A 14,448-nucleotide genomic window follows, 5' to 3' on the forward strand; every position below is an offset into this window, starting at 1 on the left:
ATCCATTTGATAAATGTTCTGTAGCTTTGTTTTTAGTGATTTTACAAGGCAAATTATATATAGTACAGGACTCATTCTCCTAGGAATTCTGACTTGCTATATAATAGCATCATTCTATCTCAATGATTACATTTTAGATCTAAGTGTCAGTAAGGCTGTTAAAATTGTTTCTGCTTTTTAACTAGTGAGTCAAGCAATACCATTGCTCTGTAAACTATTGTATTTCTATAATACGTTTTTATTATTGTTTCCATGTATAGTTTAATAAGACTGAGCAATAGAATTTGTATCAGGGGTATTTAAACTTCAATTACATTCATTTGATTGCAAGTATAAAATTTGAGCTAAAAGAAAGGTTTATCTTGTCACAAGAAAATTTATTATTTATTCTGTCTAATGAAAAAAAAAATCTTTCACTGGAGTGTTTTAAGATTTGTATCAAGCAGAGAAAACATGCCATAATTTAAAGAAAAAACAAGATGTAATCTTCAGCAGCAAGTATTCATTTTATTCTCCAGATCACATCCTATGTGCTGATAAGCTTTTTGTCATATACTAGATTATTTTTACCTTGTTAATAAAAAGTTCTCCTTGCAGAATGTTTTCAAATTATCCCTTAATATTTCACACTTTATTTTGTTTAATAATGACTATTAGGGATTTTTTTACTAATATATTATTAAGAAATACAACTTATTTTTATTAACTATCATTTCATTTAATTTTTACTTATTCACTATTTTCTTCCTTTGGTCTTTCCCTCTCTTTTCTCCCTCCCTCTGTGTGCCTGTTTCTATCTCTCAGTCTTTGTCTCATTTTTTCTATCTTTCTTTCTTTCTTTCTTTCTTTCTTTCTTTCTTTTTATTTTTTCACTTTATATCCTTCTCACTGTCCGATTACTGGTCATCCACTCTCACAATCCTTTCACCATACCCATTCCAGTTGTTCTCTGAACAGGTTGAGGACCCCCTGGGTATCCCCCCCACACACACACACTTCAATTCTCTGCTAGACTAGGCACTTTCTCTTTCACGGAGCCAAGACAGGGCAGCCCAGGTAGAAGAACATATCCCACCTATAGGCAACACCTTTCCTGATAATACCTAACCCAGGTTTTAGGGAAGATGGTCACATGAAGATCAAGCTACACATTCACTATATATTTATATATTTTGTCTTCCTGTAGGGTTCCTATCCCCTTAAGGTATGTTAGCTTTACTCCAATTTTACCAGTCTTCATCCACTGTTTGGTTGAAGGTGTCTCTATTTTTCTGAGTTAGTGGGGTGGAGGCTTTTAGAGGACAACCATGCTAGACACCAATCTGCAAATATAACAGAATATCATTAATAGAGTCAGGGATTGGTGCTTGCCCAGGTGATAGGTGTCAAGCTATACTGGGTATTGTTTGCCCATTACCTCAGTCTCTGCCACTTTCCCAATTTCTACATTTCTTGTAGACTGGATAAGTTCTGTATTGATATACATCTTATATTCATTCTAGCAATTATTTTAAGTCTTTCTTCTTCTTCTTCTTCTTCTTCTTCTTCTTCTTCTTCTTCTTCTTCTTCTTCTTCTTCTTCTTCTTCTTCTTCTTCTTCTTCTTCTTCTTCTCGTCCTCCTCCTCCTCCTCCTCCTCCTCCTCCTCCTCTTCCTCCTCCTCCTTTTCTTCCTCCTCCACCTTCTTCTTCTTCTTCTTCTTGTTCATCATCTTCTTTTTTCTGTTCCTCTTCCTCTTCTTTTACTTTTTCTTTTTTGGATGTTTGATAATATTGAAATTTGAAGCAATTTATACCCACCATTATCAGTATGGTGGGTAATTGTATATACAATTCATTTCTTGGATCAGCAGAACTGTTAACTCTGTGCCCAGCTACTATGAAGTCCCTTCAGTGATTCGAGGAACATTAAAGTGCAGCCTTATTATAATTAACCCCAAATCTAAAAACTGTTCTTATTTTGTGTTTATATCACAGTAAGAGCCAGAATTCTGAGCTCTTCTAAAAACAAACAAAAGAAACTAACAATCAAAAAACAGCTTTATCATTTTATGTTTATTTAATAATGTCCATAATTTTTAGGATTGGTATAAAAATGTATACTGTGTTGAATGCAATAATAATACCAATTGTATACACTGCGGAACTGCAGAGTCATTATTCTGTAAACTAAGTTATTTAGTGTTTCATTCCTTTATTAGCTAAATAACATTTAAACTGGTTTTATTTCTCTTTTTGTCAGTATTTGATTTTTTTTAAAGTTTGATAATATGCATTGAAATCTTACTAGTTACAATAAGCATAAAGTACATGTAAAATATAATGTTACATAGAAATAGTCAAAGTTTTCTTGGTGTGTATAGATTAAACATTGATTTTTAAATACCAAAAAATTGCCACAATTCTTACGTCTTGAGTTATTAATGATTTAAGGTCTAGGTGTAACCACTCTGAGAGGATGCTATACACTTAATTTTTTTTTTTTTAAGAAGGACCAAGGCTTCTACTTTTGGGCTTTATTATTTATGTATTTGTTTATGCATTTATTTATTTATTCATTCATTCATTCTTTCATTTACTTTAGCTTCATATGATCTGTGAGTTGTTTCTTGGGTATTCAGAGCTTTCTGAGACTAGTATCCAATTACCACAAACTGCATATTATATCTGTTCTTTTGGGTTATCTCACTCAGGATAATATTCTCTAGATATACCCATTTTACTAGGAATTTCATAAAGTCATTGTTTCTAAAAGCTGAGTAGTACTACATTGTATAAATATACCACAATTTTTGTATTTATTCATCTTTTGAAGGATATTTGCGTTCTTTACAGCATCTGGCTATTGCAAATAAGGCTTCTATGAACATGGTGGAACATGTATCCTTATTGTATCTTGGAGCATCATTTGGGGTATATGCCCAGAAGTGGAATTACTGGCTCTTCAGATAGTATTATGTCTAATTTTCTGAAGAACTTCCAGACTAATGTCAAGAGTAGTTATACCAGATTACAACACCACCAACAGTGGAAGAGTGTTCCTCTTTCTCTGCATCCTCACCAGCATGTGCTGTCATCTGAGTTTTGATCTTAGCCATTTTGACTGGTGTAAGGTAGAATCTCAGGGTTATTTTGATTTGATTCCCCATGACAAGGAATGTTGAGCATTTCCTTAGGTGCTTCTCAGCCATTTGAAATTCCTCAATTGAGAATTCTTTGTTTATGTCTATACCCCATTTTTAAAGGGTTTTTTGATTCTCTGGGCTCTAACTTTTAAGTTTTTGTATATATTGGATATTAGACCTCTATAAGATATGCGATTGGTAAAGATCTTTTCTCAATCTATTTGCTGCCATTTTGTTTTCTTGATAGTCTCCTTAGCCTTACAGAAATTTGCAATCTTATTAAGTCACATTCATAGATACTTGATCCTAGTGCACAAGCCATTGGTGTTTTGTTCAAAAAAATTTCCCCTGTGCCTATGTGTTCTAAGGTTTTCCCACTTTTTCTTCTAATAGTTTCAGTGTACCTGCTTTTATGTAGAGATCTTTGGCCAGAGCAATTAGACAGCAAAAGAAAATCAAAAGGATACAAATCAGAAAGGAAGAAGTAAAAATATCCCTATTGGCATATGACATGATAATATACTTAAATTAACCTGTATATTCCACCAGAGAACTTTTCCAGCTGCTAAACAACTTCAGCAAAGTGGCTAGATATAAAATTAACTCAAACAAATCAATAGCCTTCCTCTTCTCCAAGAACAAACATGCTGAGAAATGAATTAGAAAAAAAAGATACCCTTCACAAGAGTCACAAACAATATGAAATACTTTGGTATGACACTAACTAAGCAAGTGAAGGACCTGTATAACTTCAAATCTCTGATGATTAAAATTGAAGAAGATCTCAGAAGATGGAAATGTCTCCCATACACTTTTATTGGAAGGATCAACATTATAAAACTGGCCATCTTACCAAATGCAATCTACAGATTCCATGCAATCCCCATCAAAATTCCAACTCAATTCTTCATAGAGTTGGAAAGAGCAATTTGCAAATTTATCTGGAATAACAAAAAAACCTAGAATATCAACATCTGTTCTCAACAACAAGAAAACTTCTGTGGGAATTACCATCCCTGACCTCAAGCTATATTACAAAGCAATTGTGTTAAAAATGTCATGGTACTGGTACAGAGATGGTCAGGTAGATCAATGAAACAGAATATAAGATTCAGAATGAACTATCACACATATGTTCACTTGATTTATGACAAAGGAGCTGAAAACATTCAATGTAAAATAGCAGCCTCTTCAAAAAATGGTGTTGGCTCAACTGGCAGTCAGCATGCAAAAGAATGAAAATAGATCCTTTCTTATCTCCTTGTACAAAGCTCAAGTGCAAGTGGATCAAAGATCTCCACATAAAACCAGGTACACTGAAACTATTAGATGAGAAAGTGGTTTTATTTCTTAGTGACTGTAAATGTTAGCATGAATGATCAGATATCTTCACATTGTGAAATGGAATCTTTTGTGGAGATCTTTAATCCACTTACACTTGAGCTTTGTACAAGGAGATAAGAACGGGTCTATTTTCATTCTTTTGCATGTTGAGTGCCAGTTGGACCAGCACCATTTGTTGAATAGGCTGTGCTTTTTCCATTGAATGTTTACTGCTCCTTTGTCAAAAATCAGGTGACCATATACATGAGGGCTCATATTAAACCAGATACACTGGAACTATTAGATGAGAAAGTAGGGAAAACCTTAGAACACATAGGCACAGGAGAAAATTTCCTGAACAAAAGACCAATGGCTCAAGCTCTAAGGTCAAAGATTAACAAATGGGACTTAATGAAATTGCAAAGTTTCTGTAAGGCTAAGGACATCGTCAAGAAAACAAAACGGCAACCAACAGAATGGGAAAAGATCTTTACCAACACCACATCAGATAGAGGCCTAATATCCAAGGTGTACAAGGAACTCAAAAAGCTAGACACCAGAGAATCAAATAACCCTATTAAAAAATGGGGTACAGAGCTAAACAAATCATTTTCAGTTGAGGAACACCGAATGGCCGAAAAACATCTGAGGAAGTGCTCGACATCCTTAGCCATCAGGGAAATGCAAATCAAAACAACCCTAAGATTCCACCTCACACCAGTCAGATTGGCCAAGATCCAAAACTCAGATGACAGCAGATGCTGGCGAGGCTGCGGAGAAATAGGAACACTTCTCCACTGTTGGTGGGGTTGCAAGCTAATACAACCACTCTGGAAATCTGTCTGGCAATACCTCAGAAAATTGGATATAGTACTACCTGAAGACCCAGCTATTCCACTTCTGGGCATATACCCCAGAGACACTTTAATACACAACAAAGATATATGCACCACAATGTTCATAGCGGCTCTATTTATAATAGCCAGAAGCTGGAAGGAACCCAGATGTCCTTCAGAAGACGAATGGATACAAAAATTGTGGTACATATACACAATGGAATACTACTCAGCCACCAGAAACAATGACTTTACCAAATTCTTAAGAAAATGGCTGCATCTAGAGAAGATCATCCTGAGTGAGATAACCCAGTCACAAAAGAACAGACATAATATGCAGTCACTGATAGTGGGATGCTAACCCCAGAGGCTTGCACTCCCCCAGAAACAACTCACAGACTGTATGAAGTCCAAGAAATAAAGAAAACAAAAAATATACATATATTCACAAAACAAGAAGACTTTGACTATTTCCATGTTGCGTTTTGTTTTGCATGTACTTTATGCTTATTGCAAATATTACGTTTGCAATGCATACTGTCAAGCCCTTGAAAAAAATCAAGTACTGACTAAAAAACATATTCACATGGTTTTATGTAAAATTTATTTTAATGTCTGAAAAAACACTACTGACAAAAATGTATAATTTTAAGCAAAAAATGTTTAAAATCTTTACATTTATCTTTGTTTTGCAAAATAAAGTCGTTAAAAAAAAAGAAATGGAATCTTTTGGGGATATACCTATGACTTTTATAGTTATATCATTTGGTAGATTTACTTCTAGCTTTTCAAGGACTCTGTACAGTGCTTTCCATACTGGTTGCAGCATTTTGTACTCTCAGTGAGTATGAGTTTCCCTTTATTTACTGTGAGCCGTACTAGCTTCTATTATAATTGTCCTATCAATATCAACCCTCACATATAATCCTAGAATTAATGACATGAAAGTAAACAACCATATTCTTATTTAGGTAAGGACCTACTCAGTGAGAGAAAATCTGTAATTTGCACCATTATTGATCCAGTATTCACAAAATCCACACAAAGTCAATCAAAACAAAACTCAAGTATTTGTGTTAGGGAGAATAGTCACATATCACTACCAGACTAGCTAAGAAGCTTCTGGTTAGTTGCTAATAATCGTTGCTAATAAAGAGACTTGATATTGTTTAAGGGTATAATACTTTGTAATTTAACCACATTTGTAGAGAGGCCCCATACACAGTAGGTTTTATGCAGCACAGATTGGATCAATAATAACAACAGGAAAGAACATAAATTTTGATGGATAATTAGGTTGGAAGGTAAGGGTGAATCTGAGAAAAATTAATAAGGACACTAAATATGGTCAAAATTGAATCTAATGTAAAATAAAAATGAATAAATCTTAAAAAGAAAGCATGTATTTATTTAAAAACAACAAAAATTATTGTAAAAAGTAATAAAATAAAAAAAAACATTATTTGTGAAAAATAATATTATAAAAAGGAAAAAAGATAAACAGACTATCTCCTATTTTAGTACCTCCTCTACATAAAGCACACCATATATTTAATATAACCATACATACATGTTTTAGTATGGAAAAAGATGCCCACATATTCAGGACTGAGTTGGACACTGCAAGAAGTATTTAGAGGTGTCCTCTGAGACATGCTATAGGTAACGACCACTATCCCAAGGAACACACAGAATTTACTCAATGTAGTCTGTAGGTCGTATTAGAAAAGTGGCCATTCACACTGCAAGTGTCCAAACTGTAAGACACTTAAGAACAATACTTCACTGCTTCTTATCCTGGATTTCTCCCTATTGTCCCAGCTATTACAAAAGTAATGGTTTTGCTTTTGTTGTTGTTATTGTTATGTATCTTACAATTCACAGGTAACACTTCATCACTGAAGGATGTCAGAGCAGCAGGTCAAAGCAGGAACTACAGTAGAAACCACAGAGAAACACTATTTATTGTGTTTTTTGCCTTTGCTTTTTCAACATTTTATATACACAAAGACCATCTGCCCAGAGATGGAAATGGCTCAAATAAAATTACAAGATCAAACAAAAGAAAAGAAAACAAAAATCAGGACAACCTGCCCAGTGATAGCAATCAACAAACCCTATCCCACCCTCAGCTTCCTGACTTCAGTCCCTAATTAAGGAAGTACCACCATGTACTTGCCTACATGTTGTTTTTATGGAGTCACTTTCCTAATTGAATCTCTCTCTTTCTAGATGATTTTAACTTGCATCAAACTGACACAATGAAACAATACAACAACAACAAAGCCTCAAAACTAATAATCACACTCTCTTCACACTGTGAATCATGCTGAATGCACAGGATGTTTATCTTTGTCAGATGAAGAAATCCAGAGATCACATGCCACTGCTTTGTTGCAAGCAGCACAACCAGTTACTGATATCATAGATATCATTGCCCAGAACACCCCCAATTTTAAATCAACTGTATTGTTTTGATCCTATTCAAATATAGCATCGTAAGGCACAAGGATTGAGAACAATGCACGAAAATGTACCATTATTTTCTGTCTTAGTAAAAAGAGAAAAGGAGAGATATTTTTGTTCATGGTTGAAATGGAGAGTTGTCATCTATGATAACATTTATTCAAGAGTTCAATACCCACAAAGTGTTGGTCTGATAGCATAGAATAAACTTCACTAAAATCTCAGACACAGATACATCTATGTTTATCTTTGGAAATATTGGGCATATTTCTAAATAATGAAAAATAGCCATTGTTTTGTAAAACCCAAGAATAAAAAAGACCTCCACTGGTGGTCATGTAGTGCTGTTGTATTAATTACACAATGCCGTTTCAGGTAAAGTAAAAGTAAACCAACTTCATTTAATTTAATACAAAACATTACCATGGAAATATGACTGTCTTATTAACTGTAAATCTACACACACCTGTATGATCATCTTAGACAATTTTGAGATAAATTATTTACACTCAGATTCTACAAATTAGAGAAAGCTTTTTGCAAAGACAGTAAAAAGCAACTAATGATTTAGAATAAATTCACATTTTGATTTAAAAGAGTGGTTTTCACATTACAAGACTGGGATAAAGAAAGACAGGAAATAAATTCTTCCTAATCCTTTAATCCATATGAATACAAGTTTTTGTATTATTGTGCTATAAAATATAATGATTTGTTTTGAATTTCAATTTTAAAATTTTCAAAGAGGTGGTAATATTATGTATTGAAATGCTGTGGCATGTTGTAGTAGCAGGCCCATGCTGAAGACATCTCTCCCACCCCATGAATTACCAGCCATAAGACTGGTCTAGTTTAAAAGAAAAGAAAAGAATAGCTCATCTGGGAAAACATGGAGAGATGAGAGAAGAGACAGTCTGACAGACAGACAGAAAAAGACAGTCAGACAGACAGAGAGAGAAAGAGGACACAGTCTTTTTAAAGCAATCCAGGCTTGTACCTGGATGTTGCTAGGTTACTGTTGGGTGGAGCCTAGGTGAAAAGCTAACAGGAGGCACCTAAGTAACTATAATATAGCTCCCCACACACTTTTTTTTACTAATCATAAATGATTCTGCTAAAAATTCATCCATGCATAAACATCTCATCTCTTTGAAACTTCACAGAACTCACTCTTTATAGAGAAGCTTAGGAAAACTGATATAAAGCTAAAAAAGAAGTTGCAATGAGCTAAATACTAATTAGCACAGGAAACTAAGCCTTTCTCCTAACATTTTTTTTTTCTTTCTTTCGGATGCTGCTATAGTGAAAGCAAGCTGCCTAGGTCTCGTGCATGTGACTTTATCATAATCATTTTGTTTGTTTTTTTTTTCTTAGTTTGCTCAATGTTCTCAGTGTCTGTCATTGATTTTAGAAATCATACAGTTAGCATAAGTTCAAAGATCCCCATTGGCTTAAGTTTTCTTGTGATATTTCAAAAACATATATACCAATAATAACTTGGCAGCTTGTTCCATAGTTCTTTGATTTTAAGTAGATTTTGCCAGTTTGGCTTTGTTTTTGCTACAGTTGTTATTTGTTTTCTCTGTTACTTGTCTATCAGTATAAAAATTAAGTTTCTCCTAATCTTGCTACAAGACTATTGGTTCTCATACCTCATCTATCAACAAGAAGTTGGTGGTACTTTCCTACCTTTTACAGACTTGAATTAGATTCATATTGTTTTACATTTTCTGCCTCAGAGCTTTAATTTTTTTCCAACATAAGATTTTATTGATTCTCTGGGAATTTCATATAATCTACCCCAAATTATATGTACTTTCCAAACCTTTTATGTCCATCCCTTATTTATGACTACCACCAAACAGTAAAAATAAAAATGGGAGTAATTTTTAAAACTCCAACTGTTTTTATATCTATACTTGCTTGGAACATGGTCAAATTCTCAGTAGCATGTCCCTTAAATAAAACTGAGTCTTTCACCTCTCATACTTCTGTCAGAAGTCTTCAGTTGTCAAGAGTTATTATTCTGCATGATCCCATCGTACTGTTTAAGAGGTCTCTTATGTGACTTCCTGTTTAGGATGTTACTTTGGAGAGGGGTGGTTAGGGGTTTTCTCAGAAGCCTTCCACATCTCTGCCTTTCAGCTATGTGTCTACCACAACAAAAGTAGGATTTTTCTTCTATTTTTTTATTGTTTATTCTCTGTATTTACACTTTAGGTGTTATCCTCTGCCCTTCAATCCCATACCCCTCCCCCTTTCATTGCCTCCATAAGGATGCTCTTTCTCCCACACTCCCTCTTCCAGATCCCTGGATCAAAGTCCTCTCCTCTCATTGATGCCAGAGAATGATATCCTCTGCTTCATATGCACCTGGAGACATGGGTCTCTCTATAAGAATTCATTATCTCCCTATCTATTCAATACAGTACTGTAAATACTAGCCAGAGCAATCAGTCAGCAAAGAGGTCAGAGGGATACAAATTAGAAAGAAAGAAGTCAAAATGTCATTATTTGTTAATGTTATGATAGTATACTTAATTGACCCCAAAATTTCCACCAGAGAATTTCTCAGCTGATAAACAACTTCAGCAAAATGAACGGATATAAAATTAACTCGAACAAATTGGTAGCCTTTCTTTACTCAAAGGATAAAAAGGCTCAGAAAAAACAATTAGAGAATCGACATCCTTCACAATTGTCACAAATACTATAAAATACCTTGGTGTGTCCATAACCAAGCAAGTGAAAGATCTGTATGACAAGAACTTCAAGTCTCTAAAGAAGAAAATTGAAGAAGATCTTAGAAGGTGGAACAATCTCCCATACTCATGATGTGGAAGAATAAGCAGAATAACAATGGCTATCTTGTCAAAAGCAATCTACAGGTTCAGTAAAATCTCCATCAAAATACCAACTCAATTCTTCAGAGAGTTAGGACCAATTTGCAAATTGATTTGGAATAATAAAAAACCCACTATAACAAAAACTATTCTCAACAATAAAAAAATCCTCCAGTGGAATCACCATGCCTGACTTCAAGCTGTATTACAGAGCAATTGTAATAAAAATCTGCGTAATATTGGTACAGAAACAGAAAGGTAGATCAATGAAATGGAATTGAAGACCCAGAAATGAATCCACATACATATAGTCACTTGACAAAGCACTTAAAAACATTCAATGGAAAAAGCACACATTTTTCAACAAATGGTGCTCTTTCCACTGGCAGTCAACATGCAGAAAAATGGAAATTGATTGTTTCTCATCTACTTGAACAAAGCTCAAGTACAAGTGGATCAAAGGCCTTCACATAAAACAAGGTACACTGAATCTAATAGATCATAAGGAGGGGAAGAGCTAGGAACACATAGGCCTAGGGGAAATTTTCCTGAACATAACACTGATGGCTTATTCTCTAAGAGCAAGAATCAACAAATGGGACATTATAAAATTGCAAAGCTTTTGTAAGGCCAAAAACACTGTCAAAAGGACAAAATGGCAACCAACAGATTGGGGAAAAGATCTTCGCACATCCTATATCTGATAGAGGGCTAGTGTCCAATATAAACAAAGAACTTAAGAAGCTAGACTCTAGAGAATCAAATAATCCTACTAAAATGGGGTATAGAGCAAAACAAAGAATTCTCAACTGAGAAGCACCTAAGGAATTGCTCAACATCCTTAGTCATCAGGGAAATGCAAGTCAAAACAACACTGAGATTATCCCTAAAAACTGTCAGAACACCTAAGATCAAAAACTCAGGTGACAGCAGATGTTGGCGAGGATGTGGAGAAATAGAAACACTCCTTCACCTTTGGTGGTGTTGTAAACTGGTACAATGACTTTGAAAATCAGTCTGGTGGTCCCTCAAAAAATTGGACAAAGTAACTGAGAACACAGCCTTATCACTCCTGGGCACATACCAAAAATAGCTTCAACATCTAACAAGGACACATGTTCCACCATGTTCATAGCAGCCTTCTTTATAAGAGCCAGAAGCTAGAAAGAACCTAGATGTCCTTCAACAAAAGAATGGATACAGAAATTGTGGTACATTACACCACAACTCAGCTCTTAAAAACAACAACTTCATGAAATTTCTAGGCAAATGAATGGAACTTGAAAATGTCATCCTGGCTGAGGTAACCTAGTCACAAAAAATCAGTCATTGTATGTACTCAGTTATAAGCAGATAGTACTCCCCCCCCAAAAAAAATGCTCAGAATACCCAAGAAACTATCCAGAGAACTTATGAAGCTCAAAAAGAAGGAAGACCTGAATGTAAATGCTTCTTAGAAGAGAGAAGAACAAAACTGGGGAGGAAATACAAGGTCAATTAGAGTAGAGGGATTAAATAAAAGACCTACAGAGACTGCCTCACCTAGAGAACCACCCTGGAAGCAGTCAGCAAACCCAAGCACAATTTCTGATGCCTAAAAGACTTTACTGGCAGGAACCAGATATTAATGTCTCCTCAGTGGCACTCTCAGATTCATAGAGATATAGATGGGGATGCTTGCAGCTAACCAACAGACTGAATATGGGGACCGCAAAGAAAAAGCTAGAGTAAAAACTGATATAGCTAAAGGGTTTGCTACCTCATGGAAAAAAAATGTCAACCAGTCAAGGCACTGAGATAGAAAGAGTGATTGGGAGACAGAGCACCTTCAGGGAAGCAAATTGAGCAGGAGGGTGGAGGGGACTGGGAGGGCGGGTATAACATTTGAAATGTAAACACAGAGAATATCCACATCATATAGAGGCCTAATATCCAAGGTATACAAAGAACTCAAGAAGCTAGACACCAGCGAATCAAACAACCCTATTAAAAAATGGGGTACAGAGCTAAACAAAAAGTTCTCAATTGAGGAATATTGAATGGTTGAGAAGCATCTAAGTGCTTGACATCATTAGCCATCAGGGAAATGCAACCTCACACCAGTCAGATTGGCCAAGATCAAAAATTTAATGACAGCAGATGCTGGCTAGGATGTGGAGAAAGAGGAACACTTCTCCACTGTTGGTGGGGTTGCAAACTAGTACAACCACTCTGGAAATCAGTCTGGTGATTCCTCAGAAAATTGGACATAGTACTATCTTAAGACTCAGTTATTCCACTTCTGGGCATATACCCCGGAGAAGCTCCAACATACAACAAAGTCACATGCACCACAATGTTCATAGCAGCTCTATTTATAATAGCCAGAAGCTGGAAAGAACCCAGATGCCCTTCAGTAGATGAATGGATCCAAAAATTGTGGTACATTTACACCAATAGAGTACTACTCAGCTATCAGAATAAAATGATGTTATGAAATTCTTAAGAAAATGGATGCATCTAGAGAATATCATCCTGAGTAAGATAACCCTGTCACAAAAGAACAGATATAATATGGAGTTACTGATAATGGGATACTAACCCCAGAAAGCTTTGAAAACCCCAGAAACAATTCACAGACTATATGAAGTTCAAGAAAAGAAAAAAATAGAAAAGAAAAAAAACATGCTTAATCCTTACACACCAAGAAAACTTTGACTAATTCCAGGTTACATTCGGTTTTACATGTACTTTATGCTCATTGGAACTAGTAAGATCTTAATGCACACTATCAAACCTTTAAAAGAAAAAAAAAACAAGCACTGACAGAAATGTATTCATTTATTTTTATTTAAAAATGCTTAAAATTTGTACATTTATCTTTGTTTTTTAAAGTAAAGTTGTTCAATTAAATAAATAAATAAATAAATAAATAACATGTATTATTCTTACAAAGGACCATAATTTACTTCCCAGCATCCATATAGGTGACTCACAGCCACTTGTAATTTCACTTTCAGTTGATTTATCATTTTTTCCAGGCTTTTGTGCACATACTAACATATAGACACACACACACACACACACACACACACATACACACACACACACACACACACACAATTAGAAATATAATAGAACAAATTTTTTTCTGTTATCAGAACCTATCTAGCCACATTAAAATTTCTTTTATTGGTTATTGGCTACTCCAAGATTTTATAGAAACACAAAAATCACTGATCATCACTCATTTATGAACTTTAAGATCTTGTTGTAATTAACCTTAGAACATTTGTATATCCTTAAAGGTGAGTGTTTTTCTTTACCACTGAAATAAAATTGAAATTAGATTCTGAAAAAGCAAAAGAATTGTTCATTTAGCTAGACTTTGTTTGTAACTCTGGACCTCCTGAAATAGTGTTCTCCTGATATAGGATGTATTTCCACTACTGCTAATTATTATTATGGTCAGAAACATCATTTTGTGGTGATAAGGTGCAGAGAAAGTTAAACATACTACATTTTCTTGGTAGGTTTATGTTAGTGTGGAATGTCTCTGTTCAGCAATATTTTTTTGATAATTCCTCATTAGTTTTCTTCCTTTCTTCTTTAGTAGGAAAAATGGAAAAAGGATCTTCCCTGGATGAAGATAAAGCCAGTAATGAGATGAATTGTAAAAGAGAACAATACAAAAATTCCCTAATATCAAGAACCTTCACAATTGATCCAAATATTTATGTATGTTAGATCTTTCCCATGTCAGAACAAGCAAGCAACTGCTGACTTAATATATCAACTAAATGATTTAGAAAATTGGTATATTTTCACTATCATTGGTTAATGAGAACGTGCTCTCTATACCCTCCGTTTGCAGTCTTA

This window comes from Micromys minutus, assembly GCF_963924665.1.
Source record: "Micromys minutus genome assembly, chromosome: 1".
NCBI classification, from domain to species: domain Eukaryota; kingdom Metazoa; phylum Chordata; class Mammalia; order Rodentia; family Muridae; genus Micromys; species Micromys minutus.